This window comes from Rousettus aegyptiacus, unplaced genomic scaffold (assembly GCF_014176215.1).
Source record: "Rousettus aegyptiacus isolate mRouAeg1 unplaced genomic scaffold, mRouAeg1.p scaffold_m13_p_15, whole genome shotgun sequence".
NCBI classification, from domain to species: domain Eukaryota; kingdom Metazoa; phylum Chordata; class Mammalia; order Chiroptera; family Pteropodidae; genus Rousettus; species Rousettus aegyptiacus.
The window spans coordinates 57,555,332-57,575,527 of record NW_023416290.1 but is presented as its reverse complement, the minus strand read 5'-3'; the positions used below and the strand labels follow the sequence as shown (position 1 = coordinate 57,575,527).

The 20,196-nt window shown below is 43.7% G+C and overlaps 1 pseudogene; it reads right to left on the bottom strand.

Moving 5' to 3' along the window:
- Positions 1-14,769: 14,769 nt before the first annotated feature.
- Positions 14,770-14,885, bottom strand: LOC118612305 (annotated as a pseudogene).
- Between the last annotated feature and the right edge of the window lie 5,311 nt (positions 14,886-20,196).

The following is a 20,196-nucleotide window of genomic DNA, read 5'->3' as shown; positions in this document are numbered from 1 at the left end:
AATGGTCCCCCATTGATCTCGGTACACTTGATGTGACACACAAGATCCTTCGTCACCTGTCCTTCCATTTCCTGTTAACACGCCCCCCCCCCCCCCACACACACCTTTTTCATCCTTCCTAGGTTCTGGTTAAGGGGAAGCGCTTGCAGCTCGCCAGACGGGCTGCAGTGGCAACGCCATCACCTCAGCTGCTTGCTTTGCGAGCCCTCTCTCCTGCTCGCCTGACGTCCTCCTAGTCGGCAGGTGCCACCTCCCACCTGCAGCCTTTTCCTGATCCCAGCTTTGAAGCTTCTCCGGGTTCCCCAGTCTGTGCTCACAGGTATCTTGTTCTCGCATTTAACTCCACAACCAAGTCAGTTACTCACAACGTGTGGTGAGTCACATGTTCCTCTGGGCATCTGCTGAGATTTATAGAGGTTCATTCAAAAAGCAAACACACGAAACAAAAAGAAAAGTCCCACACGTATCCAGCTTCAGCGTGTGTGTGGATACATCCCGGGATGTATTTGGGGACGCCCCACTCTAGTTTCTGAGCACGGGTCAGGGACCGTGACCTGCTGGTCCTGGGTACAGCACAGCATCGCACCTATAACCACGTACCCAAAACTACGTGTTGGAATGAACCGAATCCACGAGCTAAGCAGTGATGACCACGTACCTCCTAACACACGCCAGGCCCAGAGGCCGAGATGCGCAGCCGACTGTCTGCCCTGCTGAGATGGTGCTCGTGATCAAAGCCGAAGGGGACGGTGTACGTGGGCCACTTCGTGCTGTGGGGTGGGCGGGGACAGTCTAGTCCCCAACTAAGCCCTCGTCTCCTCCACTCACTTTATAAGTTCACCCTAAGCTGCATCGTAAGTCCACGCGATTCAATGAGTTCTTTTATGCCGACAGAACGTGCATTTCTATCTTTAACCGCGATTGCTCTTCTCAGCTCCTAGATCACCTAAAGTTCCTTTTACGTGTTTAAAAGGCACCTCAAACTAGAATGCACAAAACGAAATGTCCGATCGTTTCCACCAGGTCCGGTGTTCTAAAGGCTCCGCTATTCATATAATGGGCTAAATAAAGTAGAAATCAAGACTCGTCTTTGATGTATCCTTCTGCCTCGCTGCAATATTTACCCTGGTAAATATCCATGTTCACATCTGGATGTGAATGTGCATCAAACCTGACTACTTCCTACCACGTAGAATCAATTCATATAGTTAGGGCCTAAAACAACACCTGGACTGGAACCCAGAAGACAGACAGACACACACCACCACCACCACCAGCACCACCACAAACAAACAAACAAACAAACAAACAGTTTGCACCTTCCCTCTGCCCCTTTGTCCCACTGGCTAGGATCCGGATTTCACAGTTAGGCTGGGATAGCCATTTTGGCCTAAGGAGCTAGATGCTGTGAGCTGAGGACACCAGGTCAGTAGTATAAAAGGATCTCGGGGCTCTGGTAATTGGGGGTCACTATAGCGGACCACTTATGTCCACCACACTGCTCTCCTGCTGTGTGCCAGAACAAGGAATAAACCTCCACAATGTTTATGTCACTCTTATTTTGAGAGTTCTATCATTCAGAACCAGGGTTAACTGTAACTACGTGACCTATTCACCCATCACGAAGCCTTCTGGATATTTCCAATTTGCCTTAATTTGTATTTAAGAAACAGTCAGAATTTCCTGAGATAAATGTTCCGGTTTCTTGAAGAAGAGTTATGCTTATTCTGAAGCCCTTCTGGGTTTCCTCTGAGCGAACACGTCCCACTGCTCTGCGAATTGAACCCATAAGACATGCACCAAATGTCCTCATGTCTCTGTTCATGCTCTCTCTCTCTTTTTTAATTGACAATGCACTTCCCTTTTCATCTAACTCTCCTAGCTCTAGCTTTTGATTAATCATCGTTGATCTTTTACTAATCCATCTTCATCCGACTCTTTCGCTCGGGGGCCGCCATCTTGAATACCTGGGGTTGCTCTTTCTTTACACGTAACGATCTCTATGGTGCAAATACCATGCAGGTAATTAACAGGTATCAGATAAATCTACACCTTCTCTTTCTCCCCAGTTACCACTCAAGCCCTCTGCTGACTGAATACAATTTATGAGCAATGATCATTGTGCTCTGAATCTCAATGCAACTTAAATGTAAATTTTCTCAAATCGTTGCTAAACTTAAATCATTTTCAAACCTTGGTATAAATAAGTAGAAAATATAAGCACATCTAACAAACTCAACACACAAAACAAACATCAAAATCCTTAAATGTGGCCAGGTCTCTCAATTTTAAATAAGAAGACCAAAGTCAAAAAAAATGTGTTAACTTTTGGTTTTTATTTTGCACAAGTTACTTGAGCTGCTAAGGCCTCAGATTCTGTGAAAGCTCATAGTAACTACCCACGGTTTGATTATTTATCTGATTTCCTCGACTGAATAATAAATTCTTTGAAGGCAAAGCCTGTAGCTCATTTTACTTTATCCTCAACTACAAGTAAGATATTAAGTTTAGCGTAGGTTCTCCACTTATATTAAAGGAACAAATTTTCATTAGATAGGTTGATTTATATCGAGTAAATTAATAAAGACCATTGACAAGGCAAGACAGGTAAACAAATGGGAAAGGAGGAAGGTAATAATAACATACCCTAGATGTTCCCAAAGACGGCATCACAGCGGCCCCTCAGCATGCTGGTCGCAGGGCCCCTTCTGGCAATAATGCCGTCAGCCACAGATGCCCCACAGTTCCGTCTTTTCTCCAGCATGTCAGTTCTCAAAGTTCCCAAAGCTAGTCAAAGAGATTGCTACCAGTTGTTTCGATTTCAGCAATCGTTTTCCAAAATCGTGTTTTCCCTCCTTCTAAATCATATATATTTAAGCAACATGCTGTGATCATATCTTTGGATCATTTACGGTTGCAGTTTTAAGGTTCCCTTGCAATTTTACACAGAAAAGAAAGCAAAAAAAAACCCCAACATCAATAGAACTTTATATATATTTACAGAACCAGAGCCGAATTAAGTATAGAAATGAGGAGGTAATATTAACTTCTTGCATTGCTCATAAAAGTCGCCGACTCGGCTTGAAATACAATGATTTTTGCGGAAATTGTTGCCCGATGACGACGACGACGACAACAACAACAACAACAATAACAACAACAAGGCGTCAGAGGAAAGTGTCGAATGCCACGCAGCAGAACAAACACCTGCGTCTCCCTGGGAGACACGAATAGTGTTTTGCCCACCAAGAATTTTCAGACGTTGCCTGCTTGTCTTGATCCCATACTTTAAAAGAAATCCCAACAAATCCATGCCCTACACGACTGCGATAACATGGCTAGCCACGATTAGCATTATAGGACCTATAAGAGGAGGAGAACTGTAGGGAAAGTTCATGTATCAAAGATAAGTCAAATTCTTAAATTTGTTTTTTCTAAAGTTCTATTTTTTAAGTGGATAAATTATTTTACCGAACTATAATCAAGGACCCTTCTTACTGATTTCTTCCTTAATTCTTCACTTCTGTCTTGGCTCCTGTTATTTAGACATTATTTGTAGCTTATTTCTGTGGATCCTGCTTCCTCGGTTCCTTCATAAATACTCTTCTCCGTCTAGTTCTTTCTTATTGTTCCTCTATTGCCTTTTGTTTTCCCACCTTAATCTGACTTGTTAAATACTCATGAGAATACGACCGGGGAAAAATAGATCAAAGGCGTCAAATCAAAAATTGCACTAGATGAAGTTAACAGTAGATGAAGACTTTACTCGAGGCTATTGTAATAGGAGAGACCAGAAGTAAGTCTGAACTAAAATCTGCCGAAATGAAGGGAAGAAGGGTTTTTAAGGGCTGAAGCGAACTAACAGAAAAGCCCTGGAGGACGTTAGGAAGGAGGCTGACCAATGGGATGTGAGCACATTGAGACATTTCCTGATGTTGCGGATATTTTAACCTGTGATTAGACCATTTGTATTTGCCAACTGGTGCCCACCAAAGCCCAGGATTGATATGTTGAACATTATGAAATGTAAAGAAATCAACAAACACCTAAATAAATTCAGAGAAATACCATATTCCTCGATAGGAAGATTCCACATGATATAGACATCTATTCTCCCCAAATTTATCTTCAGGTTAAATGCAATTCCTAACGAAATCCCAGTGAGGATTTTTGTAGACACAGACAACATTCTTACAAAACTTATCTGGAAAGGTACAGGCCTAGAGCACCTGAAAAAAAAATGACAAAGAAGAAGAAAGTGGGAAGTATCACTATATCTAGTATTAAGGCTTATTATGTAACTACTATAATCAAGACAGTGCAGTATCCACGGGGGCATAAGCAGAGATAAGTGGAAGAGACTATAACACACAGAAATAGAACCATATAAACATGACAAACTGATTTTTGGCAGAGGAGTAGAATCGATTCAATGGAGGAAGGACAGCATTTTCAACAAATGGTGCTGGAGCAGTTGGATATTGACAGGCAAAAAAAAAAAATGAATCTCATCCCAACGCTCACACTTTATACAAACGTGATCTCAAAAAGGGAGCACAGATTTAAATGTAAAACATAAAATTAGACTACTTCAGGAAAAAAAAAATGAAAACTCTTCAGGACCTATGGTTAGCAGTAGGTTCTACGACTTAACACCGAAATGCAATCCATAAAAGGAACCAAATGGACTGCGCGAGATTTATTTTTAGTTGTACTGTACAAGTCCACATGTAAGAGGACGAAAAGAAAAGCTAAGAATGGTTATAAAAGGGCAAAATGTGGCATAATCATGGTGACAGAATCATCCAATGTCCAGTGGTGAATACACAAACCTACATACGTGATAAAATTGTGTAGTACTAAGTACATGCGTACACATACAAATGTATAAGTAACACTGGGAAAATCTGAATACTACTGATGTATCAAGATTATAATTGACAAGAGATTGTATCAATATCAATATCCCAGTCCTGATCAAAGAAGGGCCTACGGTTGTGATGGTCTGGCTCCCAATTCTGCTCTTAACCAGCCCACATGCCGCTGCTTCCTGAGGGGAGCCATGGGGAAGGTGGGGGGCAGGGGGCGCCCTCCTGGAGATCGGGCAAAGCTTATATTTCTAGACTGGTTACTAGTTCTCTGAACAGCCGCACAAATTGTCATTTCTCCTCCAGGTGGCGTTTTCCACATAAAGTTAGGTGTACAGCTTCTGCTATCAGATAGACACAGGTTTTCAACTTTGTCTCTGTGACTTTAGGCAATACTTAACCTTTCTAATAATCCTTACTTCTCGAGTTTATCCTCCTGAAGAAATGTTACAGGTATTAGGTAACATCACACTTGAAAAATGTTTTGTTCATCCCTTGGGTCATAGAAAATACGCATATTTAAATCACTTCCAAGGTCCTTACCATTGCAAAGATTTTATGAAATTTCTGTGATCACGATCTGTTAGTCAATACATCAGGAGAGTCACTCTGTTATCTTAAGTAATCTTATTTTGATTTGAAAAGCATTTAGTGAGTGTCTAATATGGGCCAGACATTGGAAAACCAATGTAAATGAGTTGCCTATCAATCCTACAGAAAACTCTGCTCTAGTAAAAGCCAAGCCAGTCCCAGGCAAGAGGCGTGTGCAAGCTAGAGACAGGATCGGACGTCGTCGGGAGCAGAGAAGGGCGGCGGGAGCTGTGTGGGCATCGCAGAGGCGCCACAGGCCTGGGCCATGCCGCGCTCTGCCTCGGAACGGCACCCTGCGCACCGTCCTGCCTTCCGGCCCTGTCGTGACCTCACAGAGGCCACGGGAAGTGGCAGGGCCGGCTTGGACGGAGCTTGTTTAATGAAAAGACGTAAGCACATCCTTTCATAATGCTGATGGCATCTCCACTGAATGCCGGCAAGACGACTCCTGCCCCGAATCGCTTTAGATGTGCTGATATTTATTGCGTATTATCATATTCTAAATTACTTTTCCTATTTTATCTTCTTTTGTCCTTAATCATCAGGCGCCTCAGCCCAGTCAGTGCCAATTTCAAGGGAGATTTTCCATTTTGTGTGTGGGTATTAAATTCTCTTAGGGTCTAATCTGCAGGAGATTCATTTACTTTTTCATCAGTCATTCGTTCAATACCGGCCCCTGGTGACCCTGAGCTGGGAGACGCACCGAGCTGGGAGCTGAGGAGTAAGAGCCGACAGACGCGCGCCCCCTGCACGGGCGAAAGCCCCGCGGGGCAGGTGGCCTAACCCCTGCTGGAGTAAGAAGTCTGAGGGTCGGAGAGCTTCGGAGACGTCCCCAAAGTTACATAGCGCATTGATGGCTAAACAAGGATAAAAGTATTCCGTGTGTCTCTGTCTTGTCTCCTTTCCACATGTGTATGTTAGAGGCCGTGCATGCCTGTTAGCGAGGGAGATGATGCCGGGGGACAGAGTTCCATAAATCTGCCCCCATCTACTGGAACTACGGGTTGCTAGAGGCCCCCCTGAAAACAACCGTGCCTTTCTATGCTTGGGACCCACGCAAAGCTCCTGACATGCATGTTGGGCACACTTTTCCTCGCTTACTTCGTGTGGAGATCCCATGACGATCGCACCCCACCTTCCTCCGTAGGCTTTGCTCCCAGCCTCCATCACCTCCACTTGTAATTTATGGAATTAGAAATTTCCTATAAACCATGCGCTGCCGCGTCACGCACTTCTGCAAATCTTGTTCCACTTACCTGGAGTTCACACCCGCAGCGTCGCCACAGGGGAAGGACCGATCGGCATGGCATTCCTTCAAGCCCTCCCCAGCCACCTTCTCCGCAGCTTCCCGGAGCGACCTCTGAGGGCTGAGGCTCCACTCATGTGGGACGTGCACCCCCTTTGTACCGGGAGACCTCCCTGCGCCCCGCCCACCACTGCAGCTTCGCACTATTATTTCTTGGTTTTTTTTTTTTTTGAGGTAGTCTAAAGAGAGAAAATCTTAATTTTCTCCACCTATTTATTAGTAAGTTAATAAATAAAACCCACTATTTTTGTAAAATATATACAAAAATGTATAATGACAGAAACAGTATGTTTATGTGTACCTGGGTCAAAATACCAAGTGCATGGACAACAGGTCGGCGGGGTAGGGGCACTCACCCCTCCGGCGGCTGGCGGAGCCCTGTCCTCTCCAGCACATGGCTTCTGAGGTCACCCTTGGCGTTGCCTCCATTAGAACCGGCTCCTGCGGAGAAGAGCGTGAAGGAGCACGTGTGAGGGATTTTAGAAACAGACTCATCGCTACTGTCCAACATTCGTGGCTAGTACTTGGTGCCGAAGCCACACCTGAATGCCAAGAGGACAGGCTGTGTAGTTCTCCTTTGTGCCCAGAAGAATAAATGGGTTTTTGTCAAACGCTGTCAATCTCTGTTATAGAACAGACTTTTCCGTTCGGTGAACATTCATTTGCATCTTTCTTCCTAAACGTACGACACCGAACCATCCTTTCTTAAAAGAACCGGCCCAATATCTGTGTCAGTAACGATATCCAACTAAATGTCTAGGAATTCTGGGTGAAGAACAGCCCTTTCTAGTAGGTCCAGATGCAGCTTCTCGCACTACAGAAAACCGTGAACCAGACGAGTAAGTGATCTTTCCTCCCCGGGAAGGCGCATGAATGCACGCTCGCATGGGCTCGTAGAACAGAAATAGGATTAACCCGTGTTTGAAAAGCACCCATAGAAAAATAAAAATCGATGTGTAATAGACAAAATTAAACTTCCTTTACTTGATATAAGATGTTTCTTAATATTCGTATACATGAGTTGAATTCGTAGCGTCAGAATGTAAGGCCAAGCTGGCCTTCTCTTCCTTCATGGCGACCGGCTTCCTATCTGTCCAAACTTTTGAGCTCTCACAGATACCTGTAAGTCCAGTCTCCAGAAACGCACACATCCTCGCAGACATATTACAGTAAACGTATTTTTAGGGGAGCTACATAACACATAATAAAAACTATAGCTTTGAATTTATGTTTATACGCTATTTTATGTTTTGATACATTTAGTTCGAAACAAATGTTTGTGACGCATAATGAGAAACTTAAATTCAGAGTACGAATTTGAGAATATCCTCCCTAGCAATTCTCGTTCTGCATTATTAAAACAGTCAGGCTTAATCCGTCTCTTGATAAGTAGAACATATAACCTCCTGTAGGCGATGACAGAAGGTGTTTCAAAAAAGAGGATGTGATCAACTGCTTCAAATGTCATTTGAAGGTCAAGCAGAAGAATGAATGAGAACTGACTATAGGATTCAGTAAAGTGGATTTTACAGGCAACTTTGATAAGAGCAATTGCATTTGTGTTGTGGGACAAAAGTTCGGTTGTTTGAGCTACGGAGAGAATAGGGAGCAATGGAATGAATCCTCGGTGCGACGAGGATGCAGGGAGATGCGCAGGTGGCGGATGGGCAGCCGAGGGAGTTCTCACCTGATCTGGATTTTCTCTATAGCGTGACAGTTATCACAAAGTACAGAGACTTTGTGAAGTATACTGAATGTTTGGATTAATTGCTGCGGGGAAGGGAAGACGTAAGTTATTAGAGATACGCACACGTGCTTTTAAGTGGAAAGCTCCTCCTCCAGATGTCTGAATATCTCTTATCGGCATTTCATCACCACGTACAAAATGTGCGAAGTTTTTGATTTAGACACAGATCAGAGCTGGTGGCCCCCTGTTCCCTGCCGAGCCCTGTGGACTAACTCTTTCCTCTCCCTGTAATTATTTTCCCTCGTTTCCGCTGGCTCCTTCTTACCATTCGGTTCCCTGAACTTAAATGTCACCTTCTCTGGGCACCCGATCCAAGGTCATCTGGAACTAACTGATTCACATACCGAATTTACTTTCCAAGACCGTATCAGCATCTGACGTGATCTCTTGCATTTATTTACTGCCTGTCTCCCTCCAGCTGAAACTGGTTCCATGACAGCTGGGGCTTTGTCTGTTTTATTCTTTGTTTTTATGTCCATCGCCTGGAATAGTATATGTTTGTTACTCAATAAATATTCATTTCATAAATCAATTAATTAAATAAGTCATTACTCTATCCTGAGCCTCGGCAGCTACCTTGTCGCTCTGTTCATGTACATATTAAAACTGGCCATCGACACGAAGTCTAGAAGCTTAGTCCTCGGACGCAGCATGGAAGGGTGGATAAGGGATGCGCTTTGTCAACTAGCCAGTCGTCACTTATTATGAATGACCGCAGGACAAATCTTAATTCTCAACTTCCCTGTCTGAAAAATCAGAATAATTTAAAAACTGTCATGTACAGTAGGTTGTTACGTGAACTACATGTTGCAGCACACATAAAATAGTTAGTCGTCCAATAAAGGGTAGCTGTGATACCATCTTTACTTTTAATTTGTGTTTCTTGGTCCCCAGGACCTTTGTTAACCAAAAATGTAGTTGGTCAAATCTGAAAGTCATAGGGTAGCTGTTCAAGGCAGGAGCTGGCCATTTAAGTGCCAAATTGAAAAAAAAAATAGTAATTTAAAAAATTATTAAATTTTAATAATTAATTAAACTGTACATTTTTAATTAAAAATGTAATCATAAAAATAACAATTAAATGTGTCCATTAGTGTCCATTGGTCTTTCTTACTGCAGGTGCATGGTTGTCCCCGAATTCTGCATTTACAGCGAGTTTGGGAATGTTTCATGCCCAGGAGGCTGCCGGATGCTCCTCTCATTTTGGGTACCATGGATGTCTTTAGATTATAACTATAGGGTGTTCTGCCTCATTAATTATGAGTTTAACAATTACTTCCTATTGAAGTAATAGACGATTAATTGTGCTAATAAGTTTAAGTTGGATGAACTTCGGTGTTTTGCTGTTGCCATGGTTTCAAGCCACAGTTTAGCTCCTGGAGAGAAGCAAAGCAGCGGGGTATGTTTGTTCGTTTGTGTATTTTCCTTCTTTTTAATTTGGCTGTGGCCGGCAGCCTTTCGGATCGAGCTCCCAACCTTGGCTCATCCGCTTTTACTATTAACACCATGACTTCAGGCTAGTTACAGCGTCTCTTTGAGACTCAGTTTCCCTATCATTCCAATAAAACTAAGTAGCAAAACTTTTTGTGCTTACTACTTGCTAGGCGCTGTCCTGAGCAATCGCATAACAATGCTACTAGACAGGTTAATATCATCCCCCATTTTATAGATGAGGAAATTAAATTACAGAGAATGAGTCACTTGTCTAAGACTGCACAGCCAGCAGTAATGCCAGCGTTCGAAGCTGACATCTGGTCCTGCCATCTGTGCTCCTGACCACCGTGATACGGCGCCTAGGGAAGGAAGCACCCACTGAGAGGAGACGTGCCATCTTGAACCTCTGATTAAAAGATGTCTATTCGATCAACTTGCCTAATATTCTTATAAGGTAAGAAAAAGGCTCTAATAAAAAGTCATATATAAAAAAAGGTTAGGGAAGTGCCTTGTTCACTACAGACCCTCAATAGATATGTTTCCTTCTGCTCCGTTTGCCCGGTAAGTGAAGTGACAGACTGGAACATCACGAGCATTTGGTCCCAGCTCAGCGTCCAAGCGAGAATGCAGTAATAGATTCAGACGGCTTCTCGGAAGCGTCAAGAGCATCACTAGGACACTTGTGTATTACGTACTTACAAAAAGATGCCTTTCTTTTTAGAGGTTCCCCCCCACCACCACCATGCTGTTTTGGGGTGGTGACTTGGGAGCTCATTTAACCCTGGCATTGTCACTCCACAGAGCTCGGGGGCGTGCAACACTGAAGTCCAGCTGCACACACCGTGCGGTCTGGGGGCCCTCCTCTGAAGACTGCTAACATCCCTCGCTTCGCTGGAACCAGGACGGTCTAAAGCGCAGGGTGTGGGGTCCCTCTGTCTGTGACGCATCAGGTGGCCACTGGCTTCTGAACTTAGACTTGGCGCCATGCTTCCTCTGTCACCTGTCAGCCCCACCACCAACGCGCCGGCGGAAGCCTCCCAGTGCATGATAGAACTCTCCCTTCTGGGACTCTGTCTCTAATTTATGGCAGGTCTTCGGTTCTCGCCTCTCCTTCCCCATCACAAAACGGAGCTGGACAAAACGCCCACAAATACAGGGATTAAGGTGAAGGCATGAAGTAGGGAATTAGGTAGGAGGATCTGGCTTTGTCATGGGGTGATTTCTTAGTGGGAGATCAACGCCAAATGGCCTGGGAGTTATCTCTGTGAGGCCCCTCGGTGACAGAGACTCCAGCTGGAAGATGCTGGTTTACACGAGGCAGGTGAGCCCAAGTGATTTTCACACCATATCTGCTGAAATGGATTTTGACTATCAGGGTCCCAAACGTTCCTACGAGGGATTTATAAAAACTGAGTAACGTGATTAAAAATTGGACTCACCATTTTTTCTACTCAAAAAATATTTTTCTGCCTACCTACTACTATCTCGTTTCTTTTTATGAACAGCTGGGGATCATAAGTGTTATAACTTTCACTAACTCTTATAAACCCTACTGTTTAAAATGTAAACATCCACTGTTCTCCATCCCCGATGGTATTTTCTGACTTTAGAACTTGATCTTTCAGTCATGTTATTGAGCACCAAAATCATGGCATGCCCACGCCCTCCACATAGTGCCTGCTGGAGGCCAGTGAGGAGGAATCTGGATCGAAACGGGGAGAACGTCTAATAGAAGACGATCCTCGAGGGGCATGATTCGTGTCGTAGTACGCAGGCACCCCACGCCGCGAGATGCTTTTCTCTTCGCCAAAAATCATTTAGATACCAACGGGGTAATCGAGCTGAAGTCTACCAATTGGAGTCAAAAATGAGATATGACTAACATGAACGGACTCTTCTTTTCTTTAAGGTTCATAAAACAATGCCAAAGGGATTCTGAAAAGGAAGCAGAAATGTCTTCCGTGATGACAGCCTCACCTGCCTAAGCATGAAGCTCGTAATGCTGCTCATTGAGAAGGCTGCTGGATTATGTGCATCCGAAGTCGAAATCCCACACTTCGTGGTACAATCGTATCGGCAGGCCAATGCAAGTGGAAAGGGGGTTAAGGGCTAGGACTCTCGATTAAAATATGAAGTACGACAAATAAATTAAATTGAGTTCAAAACATTGGAAGAAACTGTAAGATAATAACCAACTACGAGAGGCCTGAGTGTGTTTATGACTATATCACTCACCGCCTAGCAGCTTACGCTGATGCTTTGAGTGATACATTAGAAATATATTTAAAATCCTGTGTTACGTAGTGAAATGTTACACATATATTATTTTTCGCCTCCTCCTCTTTCTCTGCCTCTTCCTCCTCCCTTTCCTTCTGTCTCTAATTAAAACCGCCATTCTCGGGGTGAAGGATTAAAGAAGTACAAATTAGAGGTTGACAGATGGTCACAGGGATGGGGAGCACGGCATAGGGAATGCAATTAGCATTAATACGATGGCTAGGTGGAGGGTCAGGGGAAGAAGAGAGCAATTGTGAGATCATTTTATGAATTATATAGATGTCTAACCCATGTACTGTATACTTGAAACTAATAATAAAATAAAATTATTAAAAAAAACTACCCTTCTCTATAACAAAGTTTCCAATAAAGGAAACTCAGTTTACTAGAAAAATATAGCATCCTCTGCTTTAAATACTTCATATAATTAACTTTGCATTTCAGCATGTCAAGAAAAAATAAATTCATTAAATTTATATTAAACACATTCATTAAATTCGAAAAGTATTTTGAATGCAAAGATGACCACTTGTAATATTAACTCATTTGTTACTTTATGACATTTTATAATATTCAAACGACATAAATTTCATTGTGTGTGTCTACATCCATCTGTCTGCCTGTCTGCCTGTCTGTGGTGACGTCTCTTTTGACTGGAGGTAGAGTGAAAAGCAGAGGGAAGGAAGTCAATGGTCTGGGCTTGTAGTCAGCCCAGGATTCTCGCTGAACCTTCTCGGCCCCTCCTTCCCAGGCCCCGCTCAGGCCTCTGAGGACAAAGCACATGCTACATCTGTGCAGGGGACAGAGACTCTGCAGGGGCCCAGGCCCAATACCAGCGCTGACCGCTGGGCGTTTCCGGTCCTCATCCCTCTGGGTTTCGCATCCAGATCTCCCTAGGTTTTTGTAAGTTACAATTTTCTGAGACCCAATTTGGTATATGCCTTTTGTCCTGGGAGAATCATTGCTAGTGACCCACTTACACACTCCAAAGTACCTGGGTCGGATGATAAATTACAGGGTTCCCCTACTCTTGTCCTTGCATGGTTACTGGCCTATTTCCTTCCCAAGATTGTGAGCCCCTGGTAGATCATGATTCATTTTCTATCTTGTATCCCCAGCACTAGACTCGACGAGCATCTGTAGGATGAATGAAAAGTATTCGCCCAGGTCTGGCTGAATCCATATTTTGCATTCTTTAGTAAATGCCCCATTGGGAACAAGGCTGGCTAGTCCAGAGACTGGCTCAAGTCTTCCCCTTCCTTTGATGCCATCTGCAGAGCTGTTTGCGCTCAGAGGTTTCTCCAGTCCTCCACTCCAAATTGCCAGACGCCTCCCCCAGCTCACCACAGCCCCTTGACACACAATACTCCACATCACACCTTGTGATGCGCTTGAGGATCTGTCCCCAACCCCAGCATCCCCTGGTCTGAAATTCCCCTGCAGGTGAAGGACACCATTTTAATGATCAGGACCTACAACAAGTACTTCCGCTGCCAATCATTACTAAGAGTGGCTTCAGGTGTTCAACAGGTGAGGCATGGTATAAAGCAATTCACATGTATCACTGCCTTAATTATCACAATTATCCCATGAGTAGTTAATATTAAGCAATTTTACAACCAAGGAACTTGATAATCAAAAAACTAAATTAAAAAAAATGGCTAAATAATTTATCCATGGTGGTAGTGCTAATAAGTAGTAGATTTGGGATTCAGACTTAGGTTTCTTGAACTTTAGGTCATATTGCTGTGTGTCTTTACACAATGAGAATCATTAATTTAGGCTACTTAAGGCAGAACTTTTCTATATCTAGGATTATATTTATAGTCACTTCTCTATCTCTCTCTCTCTAGATACGTTTTCTCTCAGAAATCTAAGGCTTGCCTCAGCTTCCTTTCACTTCCTAGAAGCCACATCTGAAAGAGAAGCATCTGGATGGAATTGGCAGTTATCAAACGGCGCGTGATTTCTTCACCGCTCTCCCTAGAGATTCTCTTTATCCCTTGATCCAAACGAAAGGGAAGCCTAATACCAATTTCTGCCTTGCCTTCGGCTTCGATGGAAGGAATTTAATTTTTCACTTATTCCACAAAATCCACCGACACATCATCTTTCAATACTTTAAGCCGGAGACATTGCTAAAAAAAAATGGTTCATCACGTGTGTCTGGTCCATGTGAAAAGGGAGGTTCTATATCAACTTATAAACTGTGTTTTCCTCCTGTTCTATCAATAATGCCGCCTACCTGCCAAGAACTGCCCAGGGCACTGTCCGCCAGGCCTCTGTTAACTTCGGACACAAACAGAACACTCAGAAGTTCACGTCCTTGGGAATTATCTCCACTGATTCTGATAAAATATGCAGGCAGAGATTAATGCGCCCGTTTTCCAGAAAAGAAAATTTAGGCTAAGAAAGTTAAATGAAGCAACCACAGATCAATAAAGAGAAGATACAGATCTCTAATTTATGTCTTCTAACTCCAATTCTAATTTCCTTTCTACTTCATTCTGTCATGCTCATTTTATTTTTTAAATTATTATCATTTATGTCTACAACACCTGGTCTTCCTAGGTGGTCTCTCATCCAAGCACTAACCAGGCCCAACCCTGCTTAGCTTCCGAGATCAGATATTGGGCTTGTTCAGGGTGGCATGGCCATAGACCGGGGACCGTAGCTCTACTGGGGTGCGAACCCAGGACCTTCTGCGTGTAAAGCAGACGCGGTAACTGCTACGCTATGGAACTACATCCCAGCTTAAGAGTTTTTATTTCTCTTTATATTATTTCAGTTTCCCTTAAATTCCATCGACAGAATCCAGAACAGTAAATCCAGGACCTACAAATGCAAACCTACAGAGAACAGCAACAGATGTCTTTCTGGTGTACAAGCCCTTAAGGTAAACGAATGGTTTTCTACGAAACCTTGACAGGCACTTTTCAATCGATTCTTTCAATTATTCGTTTTCCACGGCATGTAAAACCACGGGAAATCCACGCAGTGTGAGGCAGAGTGTCTCCTAGTGACGTCCTTGCTTGCAGTGGCAATCCTTAGACCACAAGTGCAAAGATCTCAGCATCCCTTGAGACTTCGCACTCAAGCGCGAATGGCAGTTTTAAAACGGGTCCATGTCTGCCCATCGCACCCTGAGCAGGCGGGGCCTGCGTTCCTTCCCTGAGTCACTCCAACAAGAACACTGAATCCTGACACATGAAGATCACTCACTTATCAGTGCCCAGTTAAGTATCTGAACGTTATCTTTACTGATCTGATGAAATCGAGACTCGGAGACCTTCTTCTAAGGAATGGAGCATGTCTGACCCTAAGGTGGTGACGGGGCGGCAGGGGGAAGAGGCGCAGAATGAGGCGCATGGTAAACCCCAGTGGGGATCACGACGCAGGTCGCTGGGGGCCCAGACGAAGGTCTTCCCAGCAACAGCGGGGCAATTTCGTGTCCTTTTAGGAACAGGTCTCGGTGTGTTTCTGGATCCTGATCGAAATGCAACGGTTGATCCTGAGACCCCAGAAGACAGGACAGGTCTTTCCCCTGGTGGCTTGAATAAACTGACTGCTAGATCCTCTTTCCTTCTAAATCCCCAAATATCAGCATCTCAGGGTGTTTTTACTGGACCGTTTCAAGTTTTTTGAGGAAACCATCTCCGATATTATTCTCGAGGATGTAGCGTGGAGCTGCTGAACTACATGCCAGCTATGGAGAGCGAGTCTGCGAACCCGAGGGCTTGCGTGATCTGTACGGAGAATCGTGGCCGATAAGCATCATGCTCACCCCACTTTCGACCCACGTGTTGCAAAATCACCTTGCATTCCAGGGTACGCGATCTTCCTCTGCAGTGTTTTCAGAGGAGACTGTTTCATATTTTAAGACGATGTCTTTATGAAGTCTCTATGTTATAACTTCCTCTCTGGCTGGACCTTTTTAAAATTTGTCTGCAATTTCTTCTCTGTTATTATCACCTTTCGCATTATCTAGGACCTTATGTGATACCTGCTTTTAAAAACTGTTTTCTCGTAATTTTACAGGGGTCCAAAGGGGACAAAATTACTGTCATTAATCAAGCATTTAAAATTATAAACTCCCCAAAATGGTTTCTTTATGTCGAATTCTCTAATTTTAGGAGGTGATAATTTATATTACTATTTAAGATCCACAATTTAATAACAAATATGAAAAAATGAGATGAAGATTAATTTTCTGAATTCCCCTCTCTATAACAAGTCGAATATATCGTTTTTGATAATTTTTAATGTTAGTCTTTACTTATATCTAGTTTGTGTTATTTCTATATGTGATACTCATGGGAAACACATGGGTATAAAATTTCAGTTATGCAAGATGAACGAGTTCTAGTAACTTGTCTTTATACTACTGGTAAAATCTGGTTATTTGTTATTTATCTCAGTTTAAATCTGCTTTCACACTTCAGAACAATATTGTTTAATAGACAGGATGAGTAATGATGAGTTGATTCAAAAATATGCATTGCAGGCTGCACATCTTGTCTGTTGATGATAAGGAGGCGAGTAAGAAACAATCACGTCCTTAAAAATTTACATTTTAAAGGTAGGGAAGACGTGTAAACAAATGATTATAATATCGCTGTAATTGCAAAACTTATAATTACACTAGTTGCAATATTTACTCTAAATGGATGGCTAGTACATATATTAAGATCGAGAGGCTGAGCCTCCCCAGAGAAATCAGGGGTGCCTCCCAGCCCCGGTAAGTTTACACCTGTCAGTGACCCACATGGAACTCCAGGAAGGCCACTGGGGAACTGTGATGATGGCAAGTGCAGCCTCCGGAGGCACGAAAATGTGGACACAAGGCCTACGATTCTCATGTGTCAAAAGCAAAGAGTCGAGCATACCTCTTGGATTCCCTAGCCTTTCTTTTTCTCATCAGTACTATGGGGACATTCATATTTACCTGTCAGCATTGTAATGAATATCAGATAAAGCCTCTTAACTGAACTGGCTAACTCGAGACTTTGCAAGCAGATGATAAATGCTAAGGGATTTCAGGGTAGAAGTTTATCTCCCAATAATATGGCACCCAATTAGAAAGCTTCCCACAGGGGAAGGGAAACCGCATTCAGAAAATCTAACAATGAAAATATCCACTAGAAGTATCATGATCATTAAGATCCTTGGTATTTTTCAGACGTAGAGACTCACATACTTCAAATTTCTCTGAGAAATCACAGGGGCAGGATTCTAATGCAGATACGTCTGACTATGGAGTCAGGATTCTTGACCACTTTATGATTCTGCTTCCTCCACTCATCTCTGCCCTAACAGAGGAAGCAGGTAATGAAAACGCTACGCAGCGAGAAACGCTGTTCGAAAGCAACGGAGTCCTGCTCCTAACCACCTTTCTCGGACGCCGTCTCACGGCCGTGCAGAAGGGGATATCGCGGCAGCCAGGCAGGTTTGGACACGAAAGTTGCCCCCCCCCCGCGTCTAAATCCCAGCTCTGTCGCTGACTAGCTGGGGGATTTGGGACAAGTTATTTCATGCTATGTGCTTCCATTTCCATATTTATAACACAGGACAAAATGACAGAACCTACTTCATATAATTGTTGGAAAGATTAAATTAGTTAATGCATGTCAAGTGCTCACAGCAACATACGTGTAAGACGTCATTAATATTAACTTTAGGGCTTGAAGCATTTGGGATCCGAGCCTGGTCAATCCCAGGCAGAAATGATACACCGAGAAGCAACGTGTGGAGAAAAGACAGCTCTTCTGACAGTCGGGGAGGCTGACTGGGGAGTACAAGGGAAAACACAGTTCTGACACGCGCAGGTGTGAAATGAATTCCTGTTCGCAGTCTTGCTCCAGGATGAGCAGCTTCCCACTGGCTCTAATAGTTTGTGAGAGCCGTTACTTTCCTCTTAAGTGAAACCAAACAAATAGAAACGATAATTGCCCTTCGCTGGAAGAATTTCTCTAAGGTTAGTCGGTCATTTTCTTTTGTGATGCCACTGACTAAAGCCACACGCGTGTGCATAATGTAGTTTCGGTCCCCGCAGTAGTATAACTGGGGCCGTTTCAAGATGAAAGTACAAAGTAGGTTAATTTGAAGGAGAATCGTACGGGTTTATTCTCTTCTCCTCTTGGACACTTGGTGTGTGGAGCCACCAGGCAAAGCAGTAAGTACGTTACGGAAGCGAAGGCAGGTCCCATTTGCTAAACGTGAGAGCTGTCTTCAATTTCAGACATCCTATGATAGTCCCTGGACAAATGTCAGAGATGCCGAGAGAAACGGCGAGGCATAATGAAACGATTCTGAAGACCGAAACCGTGGTCAGCACTCAGAGCTGACAGCCGAGAGCCTGGACGAGCCCTTCCCCCTCCTCCGTCTGTTAAATGAGGAAGTTGAGGTAAATGACCTCAAGGCCCTTTCAGGCTGGTGGGCAGTTAACGTGAACTGTATCTGTGAGGCGTTACTTGGTTTTTTCTAGCTTTTTGTTTTTGTTTTTATTTTTGTTTTTGTTTGTTTGTTTGTTTTTTCACCAGGGGCTTGTTACAGTCTCTTTGGCTCTGTTTCCTTCTGAGAATATCACCAACAGCTCCCCAGCCCTCAGAAGACGGGCTCCGTCACCCCAACAGAGGGGCACACGCATAATCCAAACGAGTCGGAATGTGAAATTCTGATCATGGAGCCTTAGCTGGCCAAAGAGGAGCCTGGAACTTTTGCTGGCGTTACGAAAACAAACCACTCTTTTTCTGCTGCTTTGAGTTTTTATTGTAAGAAAGCTATCTATTACTCTTCGAACCTCCTGTGCCCCGCCCTTTGGCACCACTTTGGAAAGATCTTGCCTAAGAATTAAAACTACGGTCTCCAAATTGCATTGTTTGCACACCTGGATTACGCCACGCCCGAAGCTATTTCTGATTTTCGTTTCAGTAGCACGAGGAATTTTATCCATAGTTCACGTTACATTTGTTTAACCTGAGTCTCCGATGCTTACAGCCAAAAGCGCTCCAGCTAATATCTTTGGCTAAAGAAACGGCATATCTTTGAGAGTTGATACTTAACCTTCTGGCACCATTAATGCACAAATAATCTATAATATCTTGGGGAAGTCATTCAATTACAGTGAGATTTGGTTTCTATGTTTACACAATGATTCCCTATATCTCTCTGAGTTGTTTAAAAAACAGTGACTCTACATTTTATTAAATTTCCATTATTCGGGTTTATACTTTATCTCCTTTATGAAACTGTAATTTCTTAAGGATGAAAGTTTTTGTTCTCTGAAGTTTTGCCCTCTGCAATGCTTATCACCTAGCAGACAGTGTATGTAGAATGAATTAATACACTGAAAATCAGCCTCCGTGATAGATTTAGGAATTTTTTCACGGGCTCTATTAGATGGCGAGATGGCACTTGCCTGAATTACGATCGTTTCACCATTTCCCTCTTTGTTTTCAGCCAGAGACAACGTGACAGCTGCCGCCCGCGGCAGGGCGAAGCAGTCCTGCATCGCTCAGGCTTTACTTGGCCAAAATTCATCGCCGGTACAGAAAACACCACGCGCTAATTCTCAATATCCTTTCCATCCACAAAACTTGAAATCAATTCATTTTAAAGCATCGACCTCTCAGCCTTCCCACCTTTTAAGCAACCTGGAGACGCGGGAGCCTTCCCGAGTTTCTGGGTGTGAGCCGGAGGGATGGGGGAGGATCGGGAGGTGCCCGGCGCTGTCCCTGCAATGGACCGCTGAGCTCACGCGCAGTGGGGGCTGCCGCTTCGCGAGTCAGGGGTGCGGATGCCGACATCACTTCCCGGGGTTAAATCTCGGCTCTGTCAACCAGCTTTGTGATGCGGGACACGTTACTCAATACTGCGTGCTTTATAGTCCTGACCGTCCCTAAACCATCACCGCATCAGAGCCACACCTGTTACTCATCGGTGTGCTCTTGACTATAAGGCACCTATCGAAAAGG